Genomic DNA, 24,602 nt, shown 5'->3' with positions numbered 1-24,602 from the left:
GAATGATATATGTATTAGTGTAATTATTATACTTTTTGAATATTTATCCTTAGTATCACCTAACAGCCAACCTTCACACAATGGATGAGGAGCAAGTTCGCACAAGAGAGAGAGAGAGAGATCGCCAAATGTTGGAGAAAAGATTACATGTGTTGACAACCTTAAGAATAATTCCCCTTAAGATTACATAATTGCTCAAAATACATATTGGACCTACCCTATCTACAAGTTACATTCAAATTGAAGGAATTAAAAGTTTGATATTTGTCCATGGTAAAGGAATTTATAGATTTAACAAACAATTATGTGTAAAATATGCAATAAAATAAAAAAAGTTAATTCTTGGTTAACAATATGTGTTGCACTTGCAAATTAATGTCAAAATGATTAACTTTTGAAGTCGTTATTCTCTAGTTAGGCATAATATGTTTTGCTGATTCAAGTAAACTAAAATCACAAAACTAACAGATAACTATACCTGCTCTACTATATTCTCAAGGTCATGATCAAACTTGTTGAGAGTAGCAACATATGCATCAGTAATGCCAAGGTTTCCAATTGCATTTGTCAGTGCACGTCCTTGAAGATATTCGATTCGTGATTGATTAACAAGGACACGATTTAGTTCACCAAAAAATGCCATGGAAATCCTCTTCGCCCTAACCTTGAATAGAGAGGCTCGTTATCTCACCCGAGAAATAGAGAGCTAAACAGAAGCCCAGGTTTTGCTTGTATCTCTTCATAAGCGGGTGTGGAAGTGCAATACAGTTTACTCCTGTTGGGGTCACTACCTTTGTTTCCTTTATAATGGCCCATGCCTGTGATCTTGCAACTCCAATTCGTACTGGTTTGAACCTTAATAACCTAATTCTTCTGTACAAGCAGGCAAGACCAGAAATACTACATTATCTTTAGCTCACTCTGTTCACTCTGTATGCAAATCCTCCAACAACAGTTCGAGATATAAAACCCACTTCAAGATGCGAGGTAGCCGGCTTCATTGGATAGTTAGGCTCACTCGAGAAAGGTTATGGCTCCATCCTCCCAGAAAAAATCGGTCGTGGCATTACGCAGACACAACCTCGATACAGTTGCTGGGGTTTGACAGAGGTGGAACTGTGGGCGGGAATACGTTGTTGGGGCATCAAAGTGAGAATGGGAAGAAGCCACGAAAATGATTTGAAATGTCTTGGTCTTTTTTTTTTTCAATTAATGCCCGATGTCATCGGAATTTCGACGAACGTGGGCACTTTTTGTAAAAAACACAAATGTTGTTGCCAATTCCTTCTTTGCTGAAAACATATATTGAATTATCGTTGGAATTTCGAAGAATGTGGGCAATTTTTCAAAAAAAAAAATCAAATTTGTTCACAATATACCTTCTTCATCAGAAACCTCCGTTGGAATTTTAGGCCAAATATATTAGTGAAGATAATGTATCTTCCACTAAATGAAAGCACACATCTAGATAATGTAAACCCTATCCTTCTCTTATTGCCTCTATACAAAAAACTGAAGTTTATTTGCTTATGATATATGAGAAATCAAATAGCGAGGAAAATCAACAAACTAAATCATGCAGAGATCCTAACCTCTTGGTGAATGAGGATTCTATTGAGACTGAAAAAAATACCTTTTCATGCGGCAAGAAATGGATGATAAAACAAAGCCTCTGGAATTTAATAATGCCAAGAATGAAACCCTAATCACTACCTGTCCATGCTCTGCTAGCAGCCTGCAAAAAATTCAAAGGTCAATCATATCATCATATTTTAAATGCAAGATTGAAATAAAGTCTACCAGAGAAGAAAATTTGAGCAATGCTACCAATCCATGGTAGAAACTGTCATATCACACCTGTCATTTGCAAATGAAAACCCTAATGGTAATTATGTGATTTGAATCCATACTCTACAATCTACATGTGATTTCGCCAAATGTCTAAAAACATTCTTGGAATAAAACTTTAGACCCCTGGACTTTCATGCTACACGGAAAGAGATTTTCATCTTGAAAATTGATTCCCTCCAAAACAATGAAATGAATTTTATTTTTCATTTGGTGGTTTAAATTTTTTGTTTATTTTGTTTTCATTTCTCTCTAGGTTATTTTTGTGACAATTTTCCTAGCTAAATTATTTATACTGGAGTTATATAGATTATTTCAATTTTATAATTATATAATTTTCAAGTTATAACATATTAATTATCATTTTAAACTTTAAAATAATTATACAATAACTATAAATATTTTCATCAATTATATTATAACTATAATGCTACTTAATAATTATTAATCAAGATTAAGATTATAATTATTAATTTTTAAAATCCTAATCTTAATTCTTATTAATTATTATAATTCTAAAAGCATTATAATTAGGATTAGGATAGAGAAAGACCCTACTAAAAATGATATTTAATTTAAAAAATATGTCTATATGTCTAGAGAGGAAATTGAAAGGGAAAATAATGTTTAATTGAGCGATGTAGATTTAGAGAGAGTTTTTATAATTTAAAATAAAAACCTTGTAGCGATGGAAAGGGTTTGAAAATATTTTGCACTTCATGTACACTCATTCACCAACAAAGGCTTTTCCATCTACAAATTTGAAACCAAAGTTGTATTCCTCCCATAGAGATGAGGAGACTTCTTTATTATAGGTACAACCTAGCGATGACAACCAAGACTAATTATGACCCAATTTTAACTTAAGAATTAAATTGGATATCTAATAATAGAGACATCTCCAATAGGGTTAAAAGTGAAGAAAGATCAATGCAAAAGTATCCAACAATAGGGACAAAACATATTATTATAGGTTATAAGATAAAGAAATTTAGGATTATCATTTGAAACTTTAGATTGTAGTATTAACTATTTTAGAATTAATAATTAATAAATTAAGTTCTCATATGTAATAAATTAGGTTAGGTATGTATATAATAGATAAGAGATAAAACAATTTTTAAAAACTAGTGAAAAATATAGAATAATATTAAAACAAGTTTAGGTATAATTATGTTATAATATAAGTTATTTTTATGTAAAATAATATGTTATAATATGTTATTTTTTATTTTTTTATGTTATAATATAAGTTATTGTTTATAAATAAAAATAACATTTATATAATAAATAATTTACAAACAAAAATATTAGGATCAATTTTTTATACCATTTCCACAAGTACCTAATTTCTTTAAGAGAAGATCCAATTAGCTAGTCATTTATTTAGAATTTCTCTATCATCTATCAAATTAGTCATTTATTTAGTCATTCATAGCTTTCTTGTAAAGAATTACTTAAATTTGGTCTCGTGACTAAAAATTTTCGTCACGTAGTCATTTATTGGCCATATTTCTACTAGTGAACCTATGTGTAAAGCGGAAAATCGCGGTCGAACCCTAGTTGGTCTCCCCTCTTCTAACTCCAAGGAGAGAGAAGGGAGGTTCGCTAGGATTCGATGGGTTTTCACTTAGGGGAGAGACTTTACATTCAAAAGAGGGGTTGAAACTCATAAGATCCAATCCCACGCAATGCAAGATTGGATGCTAAATGAATTTCAAGGGTTAGGAAAGCAAGGCTACCCTCTTTTGTAAAGAATGTTGATTAAGGAAATTAAGCTAAGGATGCATAGAAAGTCATAAAGATTCGCTTATAAACTGAGTTCGGGTTATAGGATGAAGTTGCGGACCTGGAATTAGCAGTAAAATGTCGATACGGTGCTGTCCTGCTAATTTGAGCAAAAGTTGTCGGGACGATGGTGCCCGGCGCCACGGTCCTCCAAAAAATCCGCGAAACGAAGGGGGATCTGTTCGTCTCTGCACAAGGATTCCAGATCTTCAATTTCAGCCGCGAACCTGCAACCTACACACAGAAAAGCGAAGATGATTGGGGGGTTAGGGATTAGGGGTTTGCCTTTAGGTCAAACCCCGGTTTTGGAATTAACCAAGAAATGAGCAAGAGCTGTAAATGTAAATGACTGTAAAACAAGTACTAATACCTTGTTCTAAGGATGTTTGTATCCTTATGTGCGAAGGTTTAGATGTTGTATGTTGTATGTTGTAGCATGTAGTATGTGATCTCCTCTTCAATGGTTGAATCCTTGTCTTGAATGCAACACTTAGCCTTGAATGGAGACTTGGAATGATCAATTGCTTGAATGCTTGAATGCTTGAGTATAGTTTCCACGCCTTTTCCATCATATCGAATGAAAGAGGAAAATGTAGTTTATATATTTGTCATTTAGGGCTAATAGACTAATTTTCCCGACCTTAGGCCGACCAAGGAAGTATATTTCCAAATTGCAATCAAAAAGACCCGATATCACTTAGGAAACCGTGCCCAAAATAGGACCCAAGGACCAGGGCGCTGGGCGCCCTGGTCCTGAGGGACCAGGGCACTGGGCACTCTGGTCCCACCTCCCGGGACATCAGGGTGCAAGGAGGTTCAGGCCAGGGTGCTTGAAAAATGCAGTTTTCAGTGTCGTGAGCGAGTTTTGGGGTGTCCATTCAGGTTGCGTGTTGCATCGCCATCGTGAAGACCGAAATGCAGTCGAAATTGCAAGTGTCGCAATTTTAGGACGCTACATTTAGCCCCCACTTTAGCGGGAGTATGTATGCTCATACTTCCGGTAAAGTACAAGGAAACAACGTTGAAAGACTTTCACCACGTCAAGGAGGCAAGATACACCAAGCCCCCAGTGGACTAAGGATCTTACAACTTCGATTGACAAAGTAAAAGGGAAGATCACGAGGAAGAACCATGACTGTCAGTAGTAAGGTTCCCTCACTATGAGTCATGCAAAAGAAATACCAAAAATCTTCAAGACAAAGCTAAGTTTGCCAAGAAATTTTCAAGTATCTTTGAAAGGATAGACAGGGTGTATGCCCCCCTACGTTAAAGCGATCGCACACGCCTCAACGGGGGTGATTGTTTTAACGTAGTGATACACATAAGAAATAAGAAAGGAGCACGTTATCACAAGGATTTAGCCCCCAAGTGTGAGATAAACCCAAGGATAATAGACACAAAACACAAAGCACGAGGTGACTTCGCTTTCCTCGGGGTCAGTATGCTGTATGATAAGTCATGTATATATATCATATGTATGTATGCATAATTGTTCTTCATTCCCCAATCAAGGAAGGTCACCTAGAAGAAGGGAACACATGTGTCTTTTGAGTCAACATGAGAGAGATCGAGAGATCTCAATGCTTTGCATCGTCCTCAAGTAGACAACACTAAGGACGACAAATAGAAGAATGAGAATAACATATAGAAGAAGTAACAAAAGAGAGGGGGAGAGAGTCTGCTATGCTAATGTAACTAATCTAGCATGTCATCTACCCCCCGATCTTGCTGATCAATGTTTCGGGAAGGCAGGGAACACGCTAGAGGAGGAACATCCAACACAGCAGATGGAGCTATCACAAGATCCAAACAAGGGCTATGTTCATGTTCCAAGCCACATTGTTCTTGTCTAGGAGCTAGGATAAGTGCTTTAGAAAATTCATTAGATAAATGGTTATCAACATCAACAAGTTCATATTCACTATCAGAAGCAAGAGGAGTAATATTTTCATCTATATCATCATCAAGATTTATAAAAATAGGATCTTTAACTCACACAGGATCAAGACCATCATGCATCTTATGTTTAGGAGATTTAGGCTCAATATCCGGTTGAGGGGAAAATGGAATAATGCTTGTTGAAGGTGTTTGTGGAGATTGCAAAGTTTGAGAAGCAGCTGCTTGAGCCCTAAGACGATGCTTTCGTCGACGTTCCCGTGCAGAATGATTACGTCTAGTCTTAGTAGGAAGTGTAGAAGATAGAGGAGGAGGAATGTTCTCATCCTTATCACTTGGGTGTTTAGGTTGTGGTCTCTTAGGCTGGATAATAGGAGAAGAAGAAGGTCTCTTCTCTTTATAAAAGGCAGGAGGAGGAACTGCTCCATATAAAGGAGGAGTTTTTGGTTTAGGAAGAAGACCAAGTCCATCATGACGAGGAGGTCTAGGTCTATTTTTAGAAGATTTATTAGGCGTAGACATAGTCGCATCCATAGGGACGGGTTGGGAATCTTCTTGGGGAAAGACATTAGTTTTGTCTTTCAAAGGAAGAATTTCCTTCTCAAGAATGATAGGAATGTCAAGTTTAGGTGTTCTAGGTTCACTTAGAGATAGGATCATATCTGTTTTCCACTTTTGATAAGATTTGAAAAGATGATCACTTCGCGGAGGAAGAGATTGGAATTGTTTAGGCCAAAAGTAATCAATAGGAACACTAGAGGTTCTTTCAGCTGGTTTAAAGAGACTATGATTGACAGTAACAACTTCACCATTATGGGGAAATTTCAAACACTTATGAATAGGAGAAGCAATAGCTTTCATGGAAGATAGCCAAGGATAGCCAAGCTTCACACGAAATTGTTCGGAAGAAGAAATAATAGCAAAGTTCACATCAAGGGATTTGTTATGGACCTCAATAGGCAATGTAATAGAACCAATTGCAGGAGAAGAAAATGAATCAAATAATTTCACAATCACATCTGTTTTGTCATAGATCACTTGATTCAATTGCAAAGTAAAAAGAAATTCTTCAGTAATAACATTAACCATGCACGAAGGATCAATAAGCACTCCACGGCAAGGCATATTCTTGACTTTTGCAACTATGTATAAAGGACCATCAGGTGCCCTAATGGTTTCGCTAGAATCAAATGTGATGGAAGGTTCTTTAGGGTTTTCTTGCTGCTCTACAAAGTTAATCACATTCGGGGTCATAGACACAAGACCATCAGATGAAAGAGAGGAATCATTAGCCTCAATTGCATTAGAGGTATGAGAAGTATGAGAAGGTAATGGATTAGTAAAAATCTGAAGATTTTGGTTAGGAGGAGCTACAGATGTGTTGCCTTTATCATTCACTCCAGAAACAGAAATAGTATTATTATCAATCAAATCTTGAATTTTACCCTTTAGAGAAAAACATTTTTCAGTATCATGACCAGGCTGACGATGAAAGTGACAAAAAGCTTTGTGATCAAAATAAGGTGAAGTAATCTTTGCAGGATCAATTTGTCTTATAGGAGGAAGGGTAAGCACATTTTGTCCCAATAACTTATTCATAATATCATGCAATGATTCATTCAAAGGAGTATACTTTCTTTCTTTCTTGAAAAATTTAGAAATAGGAGGCACACCTGATGCTGCATTCACATTGTTGTTGATGATGTTTTCATTGAATTTGATGGAATCTCTGTTCGGTTTAAACTTCCCAAATGGTTGTTGACTGCTATCACCCTTATCACTTGGAGCCATAGGATGTGATTGTTCCATTTGACTCACAGTCAGTTGATAATTGTGAAGAGTGGCGCACAACTGTTGGAAAGAAGTAAACTCAGAAAACAGAAGTTTGTCTCGAATATCTTTTTGCAAATTAGAAATAAAGATTCTTTGAATATCATTATCAGGCACTGGAAAAGAAATTTGAGCATACAAATGCTTATATCTACCAATGAAATCAGTCACTTTTTCTTTAACACCTTGTTTACAATGCATTAAATCAATCAAAGTAACTTTAGGACTTATATTATTTTGAAATTGTTGAATGAAAACATTTGCAAGTTGTTCGAAAGAAGTGATAGAATAAGAAGGCAACGAGCAATACCATTGTAGGGCTTTGTCTCTTAATGTTCTAGTAAATAGTTTTGCAAGCAACCTTTGGTCATAAGCAAAATCAGTACATATTGTTTGAAAAGTCTTAACATGTGTTAGAGGATCTCCTTTACCATTATAAAGTTCCAAATGCGGGATTTCAACATGCTTAGGAGGAATAGCTCGAACAATGTCAAGAGAAAGTGGGCTCGCAACATCAAATGTGGGCACACTAAACTTAGATTGATTCATAGAGGCAATTTGTTGCTGTAAAGAAGAGACAGTTTGTGCTAGATTATTAATGGTCGCTTCAGTCGAAGAGTTCATATTAGGTGTGTTAGATTGAGATGGAGGTGTGATGTTATTGAAAGATGGTAAAGAGTAAGGTGGTGGGACCCTATGATAGTCAACCATAGGGGATGATTGGATAGGAGGAACACTACAAGGAGGAATGGAATGGTTAAATGAATTGCCCCCTTGTGTCATGTTCATTTGTGAAGATGTAATAGGAACACTTATTGAAGGAATGAATGAAGAAGTCGGATTAAATGAAGGAATAGGGTTAATTGAAGAAGGAGGATTGCCCCCATGACTGGTAATCACAGGAGGAATGTCTTGTATAGAGGTAGCCATGATGTTTGATGTAAAGGTAGGTAAACTAGCAATAGAAGTGGTCAAAGGAATAGAATGATTGACTTGTGTAGGAGGTTGTGTATAACCTAAAGATTCAGCACAACTCTTCATAGGCATCACGTTCGAATTCACAATGTGTGAAATACCACGCAAAATATCAATTCCATTCTTATCACTTTGAAGCATACGTTTTAGACCCTCAATTAAAGGAAGAGCTTGACTATCGGGATACTCATGAGACATCCATTGGTGAAAATCGTCAAATTGGTTATCCAATTTGGAAAGTTGTTCAACAGAAACTTCATGGGGAGCTTCTTCATCATTAGGAGGATTAGAGGAATTACCCATGTCCTCGTTAAAAAGACTACTCAAATTAGGTTCCATCTCCTCAGTAGTTAAACCTCGGAAAGACTTAATTCTACGGTTTCGTCTAACGGGAATAGTGTAAGTAGGGCTTATTGTTGTAAAACTCATGCACTAGAGAGAGAGAGAAGATTTTGATTTTAGAGGTAGCAATTTTCAGTAAAACCAGCCAATCTTCCAGATTTAAGCTGTTAAATGCAATCACAACAGTCTCCCGAAATTTCGGAAAAAATGTTCGGGACCGTGGCGCTCGGAGTGCAACATGGTCCTTGCAACTTTTTTCGAAATTTGCAGGGATGAAAGGTATGATGATTTTAGAGCTAATCTGAAAAAATTGAGGGATTTTACGATCTGTAGATAGGCCAAATTAAAGTTGCAAATTCAAAATTGAACCCTATCAAGATTGTCGAAAAATGCAAAATTTGAATTTTGAAAAAGAGAGGGAGACTGAAATTTTGAATTTTATGATTTTAGAGGGAATGTCAAGAGCAATGCAAATTTTGAAATTTAAAAATTGATTCAATTTCACGCAAAATTCAATTTTGAAAGCGGAAATCAAAGTTGTTGTAATTAAGCACTTAATTTCAAAAGTCACAAAATGCAAATATTTGAATAAAGCACTGAAATTTCGAATGAATGCAAATACAATTTTCAGATCTAAGACAGTAAGAACACAATTTTGACACAAAATTTCAGTTTCGATAATTTTTGAATGATTAGGAGCCTTAGACCAAGCAATCACAAGACCAACTTTGACTGTAATTTTGAAAGTGTTATAATTGACAAAATCAGCCAAAATTCTGGATTTTAGCAGGAAAATACAGCAAGATCTCGTTCCCGAAATTTTGGAAAAAATGTCGGGGACGATGGTGCTCGGAGTGCAACACGGTCATCGCAACTTTTTTCCAAATTTTCAGGGATGAAAGATATTGTGATTTTATTGCGGAATCCCAAGTTACAGCTGATTTGGAGATGTTTTGATCGGTCAAATTGTCGGACAAAGGTTGAATCAAGAGGGTTTCAAAAATTAGGGTTTTGACTTTTAACCACTTAATTTTCAGAATTAAAGCACAAATATGAATTGATAATTTGTAATAGAAGGACAGATCTGAAACAAGCATTAACATTTAGACATTTCGCAAGTTTAATTACTAAAAAGAAATTTTAGGGTTTTAATGCAATCACCTCTAAAACTTTGCAAAAGATCAAACATGGAAATGTAATCAATTTTTTTTCAGATCTAAGCATGAAAAATCAGAAAGGATGTTAACGTCGGGTTCACCAAAATGTAAAGCGGAAAATCGCGGTCGAACCCTAGTTGGTCTCCCCTCTTCTAACTCCGAGGAGAGAGAAGGGAGGTTCGCTAGGATTCGATGGGTTTTCACTTAGGGGAGAGACTTTACATTCAAAAGAGGGGTTGAAACTCATAAGATCCAATCCCACGCAATGCAAGATTGGATGCTAAATGAATTTCAAGGGTTAGGAAAGCAAGGCTACCCTCTTTTGTAAAGAATGTTGATTAAGGAAATTAAGCTAAGGATGCATAGAAAGTCATAAAGATTCGCTTATAAACTGAGTTCGGGTTATAGGATGAAGCTGCGGACCTGGAATTAGCAGTAAAATGTTGATATGGCGCTGTCCTGCAAATTTGAGCAAAAGTTGTCGGGACGATGGCGCTTGGCGCCACGGTCCTCCAAAAAATCCGCGAAACGAAGGGGGATCTGTTCGTCTCTGCACAAGGATTCCAGATCTTCAATTTCAGCCGCGTACCTGCAACCTACACACAGAAAAGCAAAGACGATTGGGGGGTTAGGGATTAGGGGTTTGCCTTTAGGTCAAACCCCGGTTTTGGAATTAACCAAGAAATGAGCAAGAGCTGTAAATGTAAATGACTGTAAAACAAGTACTAATACCTTGTTCTAAGGATGTTTGTATCCTTATGTGCGAAGGTTTAGATGTTGTATGTTGTATGTTGTAGCATGTAGTATGTGATCTCCTCTTCAATGGTTGAATCCTTGTCTTGAATGCAACACTTAGCCTTGAATGGAGACTTGGAATGATCAATTGCTTGAATGCTTGAATGCTTGAGTATAGTTTCCACGCCTTTTCCATCATATCGAATGAAAGAGGAAAATGTAGTTTATATATTTGTCATTTAGGGCTGATAGACTGATTTTCCCGACCTTAGGCCGACCAAGGAAGTATATTTCCAAATTGCAATAAAAAAGACCCGATATCACTTAGGAAACCGGGCCCAAAATAGGACCCAGGGACCACGGCGCTAGGCGCTCTAGTTCCACCTCCCGGGACATCAGGGTGCAAGGAGGTTCAGGCCAGGGTGCTTGAAAAATGCAGTTTTCAGTGTCGTGAGCGAGTTTTGGGGTCTCCATTCAGGTTGCGTGTTGCGTCGCCATCGTGAAGACCGAAATGCAGTCGAAATTGCAAGTGTCGCAATTTTAGGACGCTACACTATGATGAAGTAAAAAATAAAGAAATAAGTAAAGTACAAATATGTGCTCTTTTCACTAATCCCCTAATCAACGAGGCTGTACCTCTTAATTTAAATAGGTTTCCTATACATTGGTGGAAGAGATGACAATTTTGGTCCCCCTTATGCTATGACATGTTTGTTACTCAATCAAATTTTGAAGATCAATCAAGTTTTTTTTGCTGATTTTTTAAGATTTTCTGTCCGTGAGCATTGGAGGGATTTTGTTTATGTTTATGGTAAATCTTTGAGTTTGAAAAAATCTAAATGTGATGTTCTCTTGAATGTTAAGAATAACATGAACTTTATTCATTTTCTCACAAAACCAGTTGGTGTTTTTAGTCTATCTATTGTTCTTTCCATACACTGGTCATTGATCTTTGAGTTGATGCTCGTGTTTATACATATTTGAGTTTTCATTTCTCTGTCATTCATGTTTTTTCTATGTTGATATGAAAATGTTATTACCTTTACTACTTTCTAGTTAAAAGTATATTTGAGATGTTTATATATTTAAAACTCCAAAATTGTGATCATATGAAGGGAGCAATACCTTTCCAAAATTTAGAGTGACACTAATCAATAGTTTATCCGATTGTTAATCATTTTTATTTGTATTTAGGTAGAAGAGAGTCAATTTATTTGTAATTTTAAAAAGGAAAATTTGTTAACCAACACATGTATATAGACAAATTTGTACAATCTTGATAATTTTAATATGCAGTTATATATAGGCAAGCAACCACTAGAAATGCAAATATTAAATATTATCTTTTTCCACTACTCAGCTTACAATGATTTCTCTTGTAAAAATAGAATGAGAATGATTACATACCCACCTATCAACAAGATAAAGAATAATAAGAATATTTTATATTTTGGGGGGTTATCAAGTTTCTGATTAAGTAGGTTACGACCCTACTCGCAAGTTGTACAAAAAAAACCCATATTCATAAAACAATGAGTTGAGTAGGCCTTACTACCATCCATAAATCAAAGCTTAAACAAAATAGACTAACCCAAAATATTATAACAACAAGAAACATTTTATAAAATCCATTTGGCATGTAGGCCAAACCTATTAGTAAAACTAAATTAGAGAAATAAGAGGAATAGAAAAACTAAGGAGAAAATCATACAAGAGAATTGTTTATAAAATTCAAGTAGTATACAATCCAAAACTATCAATAGAACTAAAATAGAGTAGTAAGAAGAGCAACAACACCAAGGAGATAATGATTTGATGAGTTTCCAATTGGTTGTGATAAAATCTAGGGATTCCTCCCAAGCCTCTTTGTTTTTCCTTTCTTTGTTTGTACATTCCTCATCCCTTTATTTTGCAATCTCCCTATCATATTTATTGACTTTTTTATTAATCTTTGATCTTCTTGGAACAACTCCCATAACAAGTTTTCTCATAACACCATGAGTAATGGTAGTGATATTGTTTAGACCTTGTTCAAGTTTGCTAAATATTTCCTAATTAGTTTTCTCCAATCACTCCTTAAGCTTTGTGACATGATTTTTAAGCTAAGTAACTTGGTTCTTTAAAGAGAAAATTGTCAAGTTCATACCTAGACAAGACATCTTTATCCTTGGGAGAAGGCTCTCTTACCTATTTCCTTTTTCTTTCTTTTTCTTTAGTCGCATGGTCTTCTATTGTCAATCTAGAAATTCTCCAATGAGCAATATTATCAATATTTTTAAATTTACCCTCCCCTCTCTCTATTCTTTTCAAGATTTGACAAATTCAAGAGTATACCACACCTATATAATGTGTTAATATATTTTAGAAACTCATTTAATATCTCTACAATTTTAATTAATAAGTTCTCAATCTCTATTTCAACGAGTAGGTACAAATATAAAGTAATTTTAATTGTATCTATTAATAATTTCATCATCAAAGTGAGTTTTTTATTAAAGGGTCAATCAGGCTTTGAAGGGACCTGAAACCCTATATACAAAAAGCTGCCATCAGCAAAACAACACAAACACAACAACTTTAAACAAAAGCTAGAGGAAAGAGTCTAGACAACAAGAAGGCACCATGCCAAAACAAGAGAAAAAACACAAGAAAGAGATTACTTAAGGTTCTTTAAGAGCTCAACAACCTCTTGAGCAAGCTTCTTAATATGAATCTGATATGATCATTCAACATCATAGACATTAGGATAGTAGAGCATTGTTTTAGACTTCAAGTGTCACAAAAAATGCCAAATTTTTATATCTTAGACCAAATTTTTATATCTCTAATTAAATATGCCATGTTCAAGAATTTCAATATGAAAGATTACTATCCCATGTCAACACCCATGAAGATAGGATTACAAATTTTTCATTATGATCCACTACCTTGGTTGGATGATTTTTTTTAATCATTAATTGATTGAGAGTTTCATTTACCTATCCTACACCAAGAAAAATAATAATTAACTTTCAAGGTTTACATAAGAACTTAAAATTTCATATTGGAAATTAGAAAATCACATTTTAGATACATATATGGTATATTTTAGTATGGACTAGACTACAAACTAACTAAACATTTTTTGTTATAAGGTGTTGGAAAATTTGTTGCCTTGCCCAAATTTCTTGCAAACATTTTATTTGTAGTTTCTATTAATGGTGTCAGCTATTGGATTACCTTGTCACACCATAGGTTATATGCTCTATTTCTAATTTTAACTCCTTAGTTTTTTCATAATATGTTTCAAACTATCGAAATTGGCTTCTCACATTTTTTTAAATAATGCCCCTAACCTATATATCTAGTTATTGTAAAAAAAATGTTAAGTCCCTCAAATCCAACCATTGGAACCTTCCACAACATAAAATACAAGTTCTTCTTGGCACCGACCACTTAACTCACACTAAATTACACTACCAATTTTTCATGTTTCCTTATTGGTTGGAATTATGTTTTCATAACTAACCAATGCACTAACTTTAATTATATGTATTAAAATTTCACTTTTTGTAGTCAGTATTGGGTAAGTGCAAGATGGTGGGTCTACCTTTTAGCCCAAAAGTGGAAATTATTTTTCCTTAAAAATCAAAATTTGTCATACTTGGAATATAAATTTGAAGCACTTGCACATATATTATTATGAAAGTTTGGTAATATAAAATTTAGGATTCAAAATCTAATTGTGATTGATCCCAACAGTCAATTGGTGAAAGATAACTTTGTATAGGACATGAAAATCACAATTTTCAAACCAAAACATGCACATGTATGACTAACATAATTTGACCAAATTAGGGTCTACCTAGAGAAATATTTGTAATGATATTTATAACACAAGGGTCTCTATAATCTTGTACATAGCTTGTTGATTATGAAGACATCCCTTTTTGTTGTAGACGGTGCTTTGGTATGAGATATTTGGCCTCTAGCTGCCCTTATGGCCCTCACAAGTCCTCTTCTGCCTAGTGGAAAAAATATCTTGTTTGAGCACTTGATGATATTACATGATGATTGAAGTGACTCAGAGGCTTCAAAGACCTCCTCTCCTATTTCATCTTCCTCTGAGTCAAATCATGTTTCTTTAGACCAAGTTGGTATTAAAGATTTCTTTGTTGTTTCTCCAATAATTTTTTCTCAAAATAAATCATTTCCAAATGAAAAAATGTTGTATCTAAAATTCATAATGGCTCTGAAGATTCTTTTTCTATTTCTAATAATTGTTTTTGTCAGAATAACATTGTTTCTTCTAACAAAGTTGTTGTTTCAATTTCTATTGTTCTTCCTCAATGTGTGTTTATTGATCCACCTGTTGGAATTGTTAAAGTGGTTTATCTTTCTCATTCTACAAGGTCTTTAAGAGTTGATGACAAATTTGGGTGGATAGTTGTACAAAGAAGGAAGAAAGATATAAATTTGGCTAAGTCTGCTTCTAGTCTTGTTTAGTCCTAACTTTGCTTACCACTTGGGTAACTCTGTTGTTTGTCCAATCCTTTATTTGGTTACCTTTTAGGCAAGTCCATTGTTTCAAGCTAGGTTGCTTGTTAAGAAATCTCAAAGCTATGTTTCAAGTAGGTTATATTTTGTGTGACTCCATCTTTGCCGTTTGGCTGGTTGCCCTATTTTGTTGTCTCTGTGACTAGGTTTTTTCTAGTTATAATGTATGGTTTGTACTATATTTCTAATGGGTTGAGGCCCTTCCTCACTTAATTTAATAAAACACATAAGGGTCTCTTACATCTTTGGTGAGGGTTCCACTTTCAATGTCAAATCACAATTGTGTGCAATGGTGTTCAAAGAAGCTTATGACCAAGAGGAACTTGAAAGTGAAGAAGGTGCCCATTCTTGTGACATGTTGTCTCTGCAAGAGGCCACATAGCAGTTGAGAGTACATACTCTTGTAATGGACAATTGAGAGTGCATACTCTTGTAATGGTCCATGCATAGAATGTGTGAAATATACATGATAAAAAAAAACATTCTATTTAAATCATACTCTATGAGATTGAATGCTTAACACATTCAATATTTTATATAAATTATACATGAAAATATTTAATGCTTAAATTACATAATGATATCCTTTTAGAAAAACAATTACTTAAATTCAATAAAATTGACATATTTACATTACATTAGAAAGATCAGATTTGAACATCAAAATCACTATTTTCCAACTTTCTTTTATATTTTTTTTTGGCTTTTTGGATTTTGACTTTAAAATCATTTGCATGTTCAATGTTTCAAATAAACACATACTCCTTGATTTAATTTATCCTTGTCTAGTTAATATAAATATGATTCGAATTAGTAGAGATTTGTATTATTTGATTTATAGAACCTTTAAACCTTCAATGATATTTCAATTAAAAAATTCATAATATTATGTTTTTTAATACATCTTTAAAGTATTATTTTAACTATTTTTAATCTTCCTCTCGAGCATCATAATACATCAAAATTATCATTTTTCATCAATCCAAAAATCATATTTGAAATAATTTTCATATGTAAAAGAGCTTTTTTTTCAAATTTAAAAAATCAATACAATTTGAATATTATCATAAAATTAATAATTGTCCAAATCTTTTTTCTTTTAATTTTTTCATCATTAAAAACATATCAATTAAAAAAAACTAATAAATTAAAAACAAATCATATTTGTATATTGTTTTACACATCTTATTTAAAATAAATAAAAATGAATTTTTTATTATCTTTCCTTTCAAGAATCATAATACATTAAAAAAATACTCATTTTTAACCAACCCAAAAATCATCAATAGATTTTCTATTTTAAAATATTCAATCATGAAATGATACAATATTTATATTATAGTGAATATTAACAAACTATTTTTAATTCTCCATCATTAATAAATGCAAACTTTTCTTAAGATTAAATAAATTAAAAAAAAATTCAAATTTTTAATTTTATTTTTTAAAATTTAATAATTGTAAATCCAATCGTATAATTACAGTCACATAAATTATAGCTATTCTATTATTAAATATGCACAATCACAATTCAAACAAAATCTTACCAAAGAGAATGGCTTAATTTACAAAGTCTTAATAATAATTGTCCATTAATAAAATGGGCTATTTCATTTGGACATTATAACAAAATATCTTGAACACACAACATAAAATCTCATTGAAGAGAATGACTTAATTTATAAAGTCTTAATAATAATTGTCCATTAATAAAATGGGCTATTTCATTTGAATATTACAACAAAATATCTTGAACACACAACATTTATGATTGAGTGCTAGCCTATTTCTCATTACTAATAAACTAATCTTGGGTACTTCATACTAAAATAAGAATGAGTTACCCTTGAGTTTAAAATCTCAAGCATTGGAATGGATTTAATACTCCTAGGTGTTTTGTATTGGTTGATAGATGTTCCTTTATCAAGAGCATAATTCATTAGTTTATTGAATGCTCCTTCTTGTACTACTCTTATTTCAAGAGGTCTAATGGATTTATTCATTACCCTACATTTCTTGTAGCAATTATTCAAAGATTCTTCTATAATTAGACAACAATCTTCAAGAATTGATTTGTGATGTTCAACCATTGTTTTTGAGCTAAATTTAAGCTCCCAAAATAAAACATAATGACTTGGTGTTGTAGAGATGTCTCCATAGCTTGTATAATCAAGAAGTTTTGCAGCAATGGTCTCTAAATTATGTAAGCAATTGTCTACCCCACTTTGAATCTCTTCTTCACTAGTGTCATCAAAGTCAATTGATAATAGAACATTCTTCTTGCACACAAATTTGAATTCAGGAGCTTTGTTATGAAATCCAATGACCAATAATATATCTTCCATTCTATAACGATACAATCCTGCATATTAAAATATTGTAAAATTAATAAATTTTTATCATTAAAAAATAAAAAATTATTTAATAAAAATAAAAGTATTAAAATAATTGAATAAATATAAAATTAAAAGATCTTACATTATTTTTCTTAGAATGATAATTTGTATTGATATATAAATTAACTAATAATACAATATATTTGAAGTTGAATTGAACAAAATATGCTAAAATTATTAACATGAAAATAAACGTAGTTAATTTTAAAAAATGGACAAATAAAAAATGATTAAATATAAATATTTATATTCTATATCTAAAATAAACTTATATTTTACAAAACAAGAAATTACTAATTATAAAAGTAAATTGAGGGGAGTTCATATGTGTTCGTATAAAATAATTAAAGATATTTAAGATTAGTGTGTATGTCTATGTGTACATGTATTAATTTGCATAAATGTGAATTTTTAAAAATATTTATAATTGAAAGATTCTTAAATGTTTTTAAATGAATTTTATCTAATACATATAGATGAGTGTAAATTATTTTTTATATATAAATGTAACATTAAACTACAAAGATTTGTACAATTGACTTGACTATAAGATCATTGTAAAGTGAAGTCATTGTAAAGTCAAGTCAATTTGTGTATTTAGAAGTAACACAACTGCAACTAGAAAGTTTTTTCTTTTTCTTATTTTTTTTCTCTCATGTGATCGGGGACATTGACACTCTTCGATAGCATGAAGAGAGGGCCAAGACAATTGCAACACCTCACACCTATGAACATCATCTTGATGGGTTAGATTTGTCTCTAGTAGAATTAAATTATATATACGAATTACATTAATTATCAAAATTTGACACATAAATCAGTTGAACTAAGATTATGTATCAATAATTATAAGAATACCAAAAAAGTATTAACTACAAAGAAAAATAATATCTAAAACTAACTACATTTAACTAGCATATCGATCTTTAGAGAAATATAGGTAAATTACATGGAAAGATATCATATTTGTTCATTATTTCACTTGAAAATTTACTATATTATAACATTTTAATCAATATAAAATTATTATTATGTTATAATATTGTAATTAATATTAAATTATTATTAAGATATGATTATATTATTATGTTTAAATATATTCTTATTATTATATTTTCATATTTTCTTTACATTCTTTACAAAAGGAAAAAAACTTTAAATATCAAATTATTGTTATTTTATTTTTATATTATCTTATAATTATATTTTTTATTGTATATTCATTCTCATTCTTATTCTTGAAAAATAGATTTTATGTAAAAAACTTTTAACCTCTCACAACTAATAATATTATTTATAATCTATTATTATAAGTACTAATCTTATAATAAAAATAATATTAAATAATTTTTTTTATTTGCACCTATATGTGAATGAGAATAATTAAAAATGTTTGAAAGATACCAAAGACAAGTTTTCCAAATTTTCTTAAAACAATATTTACAAAAGAAAACATTTCTACCTCAATATGTAGTGACCACAAGTTCATACATTCGGCCAACTTCAACATCAACGAGATTCACCAACTCTTGCTGCTGTCTTGCTCCTTAGATTCTCCTTCTCTTAATGGAAGAAACTCAAAATAGCCCATGTTGGGGACAAGTGTGTAAGACACATCCTTAGGATTGCACAGTGGTTCCAAATTGATCCCAATAAAGCATTCTGAGGAAGCGTAGATGTCAGAAACCAAAGGAAGTCCCCCAGTGTAATAATTGAGAATGGGAATGTATTGAGCCATTGTACCACTCACAACAACATCCACATACTTGGCGTTGGGCCACAGGCGATTCAAGATGCCTTCCCACCTTCCACTGGAGCACTCATTTCTAATTAACTGGGCCAAATTTGGGTGTGGCTGGAGAGTCTTGGTAACGGCCTCTGTAACAGAGGGGTCTCTTATGTCTTTGCTGAGGATTCCACTTTCAATGTCATTGCACAATTGTGCCCAATGCTGTTCCAAGAAGCGTATGGCCATGAGAAACCCGTAAGCAAAGGTTGTGCCCATTCTTATGACATGTTGTCTCTGCAGGAGGCCACACAGTAGCTGAGAATACATACTCTCGTAATAGTCCGTGCATAGAATGGCTTCGATAGGGCTGGTATAGGCGTTGCAGTGGAAAGCATCTCTGAACCCCTTGCTTATGTATAAGCTTGTCGTAGCTGAACGGTGCATCAATCCCCCTACCGTTTTCTTTTCATCTCTCACAAACAAAAAATGCATTGCTTTCCAATCGCCCACTTCTTCCACATATCTGCATATCAGTATTTCAATATCAATTGTGTTGTTTTACAGGCAGATTTAGCCTTGTACCTCCCTCTTCTTCTTCAAAATTAAAGACTATTTTTATATTTCTTATAAGTTTTTCAAAGTTTACTTTAAATAGAGATTGTTTTCAGATTTGTTGTGTATGTTTTTTTATGGAGTTTATTCAATGATTCATCATCAAGATGAGGACAGTGAAGGTTAAGAATGAAAACATAGTCTTAAAAAGAAGTAGTGAGAAAGGTTTGGATATTTCACACCCAGTGATTCATCTTCAAAAAGGGGACTGTGAGGGGACTGTGAAGGTTGAGAATGCAAACATAGTCTTAAGAAGAACTAGAGGGAAAGATTTTGGCTATAACAATACACTTTAAACTCTGACTTATTTAGGTGGTTCATCTAAATTCATACTAACAGATGAATCATGCTGGAGAAATTAGTGTGATTCCAAATAAGCTACCTAAACAATTCAGAGTGCCCTATTTAAACTTACCCATAAGAAAAGGATATAAGAACATGACCATTTTAATTAATAGAGATATTTTTTCTTATTATTTATAATAATTACTAATATTTTAGTTTTTTCTTCTACTTTTTTCCCTTTTATATAATATTATGAAGTATTGTTCTTTGTTATCCTGTCTTTTCCCCTTGCTGTTTTGTATTGCATTTTTAAACTTCACTTTCTTCTTTCTTATGATGGATTACTGAAGGTGATCGAAAATATCATTAAAAAAAACATACACAGGAAATAATTTCTATTGAATATGTTTCATTCCAAATCATCCATTATCCAAAAGAAGAAAATATAGATTACTAAATATAACCTTAAACATGATTAAAAATGTACAAAATTAAATCTTATTAGACCGAAGGCGTTCCCTTATATGAAATAGACAACCTTATTTTAGTGCAAAATGCATTTCATCTCCTGCAAAACCACTGTATCAATCGCCTCCATCCGTTCTTCTCGCCGAAATTTACTTTTGAATACGGTTCTTTTTACTGCCAGTCTAAAACTTATAAAAGAAGCTACGTACTAACATCTACCTGGAAGCTACGCACTAACAGTCCCTCAAATTAAATTAACCGTCAGATCATTGCTAGTACAATGCCTGGCGTAACGTTCATTGAATTGCAATGCAATTTGTATTTTACAGCAAGTTGTATTTAATATCATTTTGCACATTTCTCATAATTTGTACTGTTAATTAGTAATTTCTTCTGAAATGGGGAAAGAGATCAAGCTTGGTAGAAAATGGTGAATATGGGAGTGATTCATTGGCATAATCATCCCCAGCACTAGATCAGTATTGTCGTATATAGGGATATCCTATTCATGGTAGAGATGAAGAACAAGATGTTCGTGATAGCTATGGATCTGGCATCTATGCTCCTTATAGCTATCTCGAGCTTGTCAACTGGGTTTGCTTGCTCTACCATTTCTCTCCCATAAAAGAAAACCCCATCACTACGATACTAGCTCCAAATGTACACCTTCAATTCATTACACAAGCAAATCTGTCATGTTGTTTCATCTACAAAAGTTTTAAAGATAGATTTTAGTTTCTCTCTAATTTCTTTGTCTTCACTGGCATAGATAGCAGATGATCCAACAATAGCTGCCCCTTGTGGCAATATTGAGTTTGAATAATGAGGTTGGGGAAAATGTCGTTGTTAAGTTCGAAAAGGTCAATTACAATATATTTGAATGCTCCATTCACAACAGTGTTCGGTGTGTTTATAGGAAACATTTGGTTTTGATTAACAATTTAAAGCGCTCATGAAGAATTTGTTTATCGTTTTTTGATGGGATGACACTTCTAACTTTTTAATTTCCCGTGGAATTCTTGAAGGATGGTCAGGCCGATGGACTATAAAAACAGAGAATTCAAATCTCCTTTAGTCATCATGACATCTAAAATACTCATCCCTTCTCAGTGTCAAGACAATACAAAGTATTTGGAAAAATAAAAAGTTGCAGTTCGATGTTAGTATAACACCTCTTTCATCCATCATTCAGCATACCATAAAATTAGGGAATGACATAAATTACACACACTAAGCTTACACTTTTAGGATTAGAAGTGTTAAACACTCAGAGTTGACTAACATTTTCTAGGCTTACTATGTTGCTTAAGTTGTGTGGTCACAATAAAAATACACTTCTATGCTTAAAAGTGTTAAACATTCAGAGTTGACTAACATTTTCTAGACTTAATATGTTGCTTAGTGTGTGTGGCTTAAGGTTGTCCCAAAATTAGATCCTTTATTCATCTTCATATGCATTTCTAATGGTTGGGAATGAAAAATTCAAAAATGGGTGTAAGACTACACAAATATAAGATCTATCTACAACAACACATCTTGTAGTCAGTTGAAATGCCAATCATTATAAGTCAAGAAACTAGTGATTTTATTCCATGTGAATTCCTTTGATAAAATTAAGTATAAAAATCTCGCTTTATCTTTTTTTCTGAAGATTTTATGTCGTTGACAAGATTGTTTTAGTATCTGAAAAGGAATCAGAGGTTTTAGATTAAAACATCTTTGGCTCAAAGCCAAAGATTGAAGATTATCCATTCTACCAAAGTTACTCAAGAGAAAGTACCAACCTTATTCCCTATGATGCTCACTTTTCCATTGAGATCTTTGTTGGATGAAAAACATCATTTTCTAAAAGGCCTACCAGTTGATCTCATGAATTACACAAATATTTGAAACTAATAGACCAAAAAAATTTCCTAAATAACCTTCCATGTCTTTTCTGCATACCCATTGCACACCAATTACTAGTTATAATACTTCTTGAACTAAAGAAAACTCATACCAACTAGTCTGAAATTGTCGGAGAATCTTAAAACTTACTGATTCCTCACTGCCGTAAGAAGACCGAAGAAGAAATTTCTTCTTTCTCCATCATCCGCGTTAGTTGGCAACAGCTTTTGGTGTCCCCCAGAGGTCCCTGAACTGAACAAATTTCACATCTTTTTTAGAGAAAAAAGAGATGTGTGAATAAAGAGAAGACGCCATACCATACCATACCATAGTAATCCCACACTGTACCTCCGTAGAAGTTCCGTGACAGGAAGAACAGAAAGGATGGGAGAAGTGTCTCCGTTGACAATGCGTTGAATGTAAGGTTTGATATCCTTGTACGTGATAATGGGCAGGCCCTTCTTAAAAGCCTCTCTATCACTGCTTCCGTTGAGGCCGTACTTCTGCAGGTATTCTGTGTTAGCATTGGTGGTGAGAATAGTAGAGAGGACTTCCCTCTGCACTTCCTCCACCTTGATAGTCACATTCTCAATAAATTCCAAGGCTTTCTGATATTGCTCCCTAACACGAACCACTCGAGCTTCTTCCGACATTTTTGTCTAATCTGATTCGTAATAAGAGAGAGGGACAGGTTCTGAGTTGGTATAGGACTTGTGATTCTAACGTATTTATACTATGTTAACAATAATTAATCACATCTAATGAAGGCACTACCTTCAGGGAATAGAATTATATATTCTGAGATGAATCGTCCAGCTTGAATAGTCGGTTCCTTGCAGATCAAGTCATCACCTACACCTGCATAAAGAATTTGATTTTTAATATATCTAATTAGGTTTAGGAAATCTTGTCGCATCCTGACACTTCACTGCATTTGGAGATTCAATGTTTCACGCGGTCTTTTGTTTTCACTTAATACCTATTCAACACTCTTCCATCGAATCAGACATACTTTTTTGTAGGCGTCGACCATAAATTCAAATATAAAATCTTTGGTTAGTTTCTACTGATTCATCAGCTCACAGTGCCAGGTATTTTAAAAATAGAACGGGTGTGGAGTATGTACCTACCTTCCTACGAGATGCGGAACAACACGAATCTTTTCTTGGTGAAGTGTATATGAATTCCTCATTTTCAATTGGCACTGGTGCACGTCATTTTCTCTCTCTCTCAAGTTTGAAAGCTGCATATGACTGCATTTTCCCAACATGCAACTATGAGCGTTCACGTTGGAAAAGCTTTACCAGAAACTTGTGGTCTTTATAATCAGTGCAGCCTCCACTACGAATCGCCCACACGTTGTGGTTGACGTATTGGCTCTTTTCAATGGATGGTTTGCATTGTAGTTCTGCCTCCACTACGAATCGCCCACACGTTGTGGTTGACGTATTGGCTCTTTTCAATGGATGGTTTGCATTGTAGTTCTGATTAGATAAAGACGACCTGTTATCAATCCAAAAAGTAAAAAAGTGGGAGAGGGCTCATACCCTACAAAATTAGGAAGACTTCACAAGTTGTGAGATCACTCGACACCAAAATAAAGTACACTCCTTTTTTGAGAGTAAAGCTTTTGACCAGAGCATCTTACATTCTTAGATCAAATGGGTTTAGGAAAGCACCCCAAACCAAGAACCAAATGATAACCCTTGCATTGGTCAAACAGTGAAGGAAACAAAAGACAGCCAATGGGTTTTGAAAGGCACCTTGAAACCTTTTACCAAGGGTTTTGAGAGGCATTCCTAAACCTTCAATCCAGAGAAAAACAACATGCATCTGGCCCACCTCCATAGGACCAATAGCAGGAGTAACAATAGCCACAACAACCCTGTCAAGTTGAAGCATCGAGACCCCCTCAATAGGCCCCACTCCAACAAGGTAGCGGTCATTGTTCATCCCACATGAACCACCAAAAGAAAGGACCATCTCCATAAGTCCATTGGTAGCCAAGCTAGAAATCACAACTACCCCTCCATACACAAACATCTGAACCTCCTCAATAGGCTCGAAGGCAATAGTATATAGGACATAGTTGAAAGAATTAACAAGGCCAAGAGCCAC

General features: G+C 33.6%; 1 pseudogene; it reads right to left on the bottom strand.

Moving 5' to 3' along the window:
• Positions 1–1,702: 1,702 nt before the first annotated feature.
• On the bottom strand, positions 1,703–23,137 carry LOC131029518 (indole-3-acetic acid-amido synthetase GH3.5-like; annotated as a pseudogene).
• Between the last annotated feature and the right edge of the window lie 1,465 nt (positions 23,138–24,602).

Source organism: Cryptomeria japonica, chromosome 5, assembly GCF_030272615.1.
Source record: "Cryptomeria japonica chromosome 5, Sugi_1.0, whole genome shotgun sequence".
Classification (NCBI taxonomy): Eukaryota; Viridiplantae; Streptophyta; class Pinopsida; order Cupressales; family Cupressaceae; genus Cryptomeria; species Cryptomeria japonica.
This window is presented reverse-complemented; position numbering and strand designations above follow the sequence as displayed.